The 3,227-nt window shown below is 37.0% G+C and overlaps 1 long non-coding RNA gene across 1 annotated transcript; it reads right to left on the reverse strand.

The window, feature by feature from the left end:
- Positions 1 to 907: 907 nt before the first annotated feature.
- On the reverse strand, positions 908 to 2,419 carry LOC116181162. The gene is made up of 5 exons (XR_004147207.1): positions 2,349 to 2,419; positions 1,676 to 2,301; positions 1,269 to 1,614; positions 1,146 to 1,217; positions 908 to 1,091 (listed from the first exon to the last, which is right to left on the reverse strand). It is a non-coding gene; the product is annotated as an uncharacterized LOC116181162 (long non-coding RNA).
- Positions 2,420 to 3,227: the final 808 nt, after the last annotated feature.

Here is a 3,227-nt window from a genome sequence, read left to right on the forward strand (position 1 = left end):
CGCCCGCTCAAAAATAAAGGCAAAATAAAATAAAATAAAAATGTATGGTCGAGAAGGGGTTAAAGTGTAAAAAAATATTGTAAATTAAATGGCGGTTGAGGAGCTAATATTGGAGTGAGATTTAAACGCCAGAACAGACAATAAAGGAAAAGGAGTAGAGGTGGGAAGATAGAAAGTCAAGAAATAAGGAATTATCAGAATTATCAGAAAATTTTATACGGAAATATAGAGGGTGATAAAGGGACGGCCAATACAGACTCATGGATGGAAGAGGGGTGTCGGTAATTCCTTACATACTAGTGAACGAGAAAATACTGGAAGAAATTCAGATAGGAACAAGGATAGAATCGAATTTGAAAGGGAAGATACAAGGGGAAAGGAGATTAGAGGAACAAAAAGGAAAAATAGGAGAGAGTACGGGTAGGCAAATTTGAAAGGGAGTATTAAAAAGGCAACAACGTGCAATAGGTAAATGAAGATAGAGATGGAAAGATAATAAAAATGGGTGGTAGAACAAAGAGAGTATAGAAGAGAGACAGATACAGAACAATGTTGGAGAAATGAAGAAAAGGATAGAGGAGAAGAAGTTGAGAGTACCTTTTCTCCATTTTGAGCTCATTTACGCCATTCCTGTATTGTTTTTGTTCTTCCCTAGTTGTCTTACCTCCTTTTGTACTTCCCCACTCTCTTCTTATATTGCTTCTGGGCTCTTTACGTATTCCATCTATCAGTGAGTTTGCCTTACTAATTCGTCTCCTTTTTTGTACCTACTGCCTCCCCACAGCTAACGGTTTTGCAACCCACTGTACCTCCTCTGTATGTTGTGTTGCCTACTCTACCACAACGTTTTCCATTAATTTTAAATGCTGGATCGGCCTTGTTATTATTAATTTTTACTTATATTCTTTGGAATGTTGTTTTACTGCTGTTTCCCCGATTTAATCTTGAGTTCTTTCCCTTTTTTTAAACCTCGCTTAGCACTACCTTTAATTGCTCTCCACTGTTTATCATTTAACTATCTCTAAACCGGGAAGGAAAATATGTTGCTGATCAATTAAAAGTAGATTTACTGGAACCCTACATTTAAAACCCTAAAAGAAAATTAGAAGTAAACCCACTTTCTTGACAAACTAAAATGTACGTACCTCTTAAATAAAAGGGCTACTAATGCAACAATCGTCAATAGAAACTGTAATATGACAAATATCAGCCGAAACCTAAAGAGAAGGTACACTTCAATTGCGGGAAATGCAAATGGCGGTACTTACGATAACGAGATAGAACGCAAATTATATTCTCCCTACGGAGATCTATGGATCTGTAGCGGACGAAATTTCCGGTATTAACTTCTAGTAATTACGTTGCACAAATGTGCATAAAACGCTGAACCGACAAGTAGTTTAAATATTAAGGGTCTATTCTTTAACCGACAAGGGTGTTATTTACGAGTTAAGGAATAGAAGCTTTCATATAATTCATGACTTCCTGGGAGTCATCCGAAATGTACTTTGTTGCACATGTGTTACACAATCGGTAGTTTCGAACAGTAGGTCCACAGCACTTGTTAAGATAAGTCGAGTTCGGTTCAGCGATTCTTAAGATTCATTTTTGATTCTAAAATAAATTATATTTTAGTTGTATTTATTTTACTTTCACCCTTATCCACAACACCTACCACAGATCAATCCGTCCTAATTACCGCATAATTCCCAATTTAATGAATCCAATTACCAGAGATTAATAAAATATGGATGATGGCAATTAAAATTCCATGCCTTCTAACCGTTTCGGTAAAATGAAGTGTAACTGAATAAGGTTCTAGACAGAAAGAAAATACACATACTGTAGAGTATACTAATAGAGAAAATAATTTCCATTTAAGACCCCTGTAAACCAACAAATTTGAGAATCTGAAAATCAAATGCGCAAAAGGTTTGGATGTACTCGCTAACTCGCGTACACCTTTTCGTAATGCAATACGCAATTGACAAACTCGAAGATCCTCTCGCACTTGTCGGTCTTCTCGACAACCCCAGCATCACAAATGTCCATCATCTGGTAGGTCATCCTCTCGAACATATTATAGAGCTCATCCCTGTTGATATTTCCGTCCTCGTCGATAAGATTAAACTTAACGTGGATGCAATTAAGGTAACACTTGAAAGTGGGCGTGTCCGTCAATTCGTGCTGGCGAAAGAACGTATCCTTCTCCTGGTCCGTTATGGGCCACATTTCCGAGCACTCTGGATGCTCCTGTGCGATACGGTTTCTCCATCTGTCGAATATTGCTTGGGTTTCCACCTGGGGAAGAATCCATTTATTATAATGAAAGCTTGATGGGTTCTCACCTGAGCCTCAAAAGCGGAGGCAGCAACGAAGACTGTAGAAATAGTGAGTAGAACCTGGGCGATATGCATTTTGTAGCTTAATACATTTCTCTCGCTCTGCCTTTTATACAAGCCGACCTCAAGGACCGTAACATATTTCAATATTGGGAAGGTGTGATTACATTTTCTATGGTTTCCGAGAAATTAAAACCGCGTGCGTTTGTAATTTGCACAATTTTAATACTTAATTATGGACGTTCTCAAGCGCGAATAGTATTGCATAATTTTTGGATTGCGCAATTATTTAGTGTAATAAGAAAAAAGAAAAAGAAAGAAACACAACAAAAACTCAAAATCTTAACATAACTAAACAACAAAATAATTAAATTCATATCTCAAAAAAAAAATAATAAAGTGTAGACAAACTGCAAGTTAGATTAGGATACGCATGAAAAATAAAGAGAGCAGGTGTAACGTGACAATTTTCACTGTGACATATAACTTCGAAGCACGGCGGATATTTCAGGTAAAGTAATAAGGAAAATAGATCGAAGCCATTGTACAAATTTGCAGGAACTGCAAGTTATTTAAGAGCTCAGAGTGCTAAAGGTCTTGCAATTCTTCCATTCCAATCACTTCTTCGGCTTCTTCAATTCTGAGAATTACCCGTTCTAGTTCGTACAAGTTTTCAATTTTCTCAACAATTCTTCCACGTCTTTCAATTACTCGAGTTAACACCTTTTCTAATTCTTCGAGTTTATCCACACCTCTCCTACAATTACTTTGCTGCAAATTTTTCCTTATCTTCAGCTTTTCAAATTTTTCGTGTGATGCGGGTCCTTCCAACTCTTCGAGCTCCTCGTGTTCTTTCAATATTTCCACTTTTACTTGTCCTTCCAT

Source organism: Photinus pyralis, unplaced genomic scaffold (assembly GCF_008802855.1).
Source record: "Photinus pyralis isolate 1611_PpyrPB1 unplaced genomic scaffold, Ppyr1.3 Ppyr1.4_LG9, whole genome shotgun sequence".
Lineage (NCBI taxonomy): Eukaryota > Metazoa > Arthropoda > Insecta > Coleoptera > Lampyridae > Photinus > Photinus pyralis.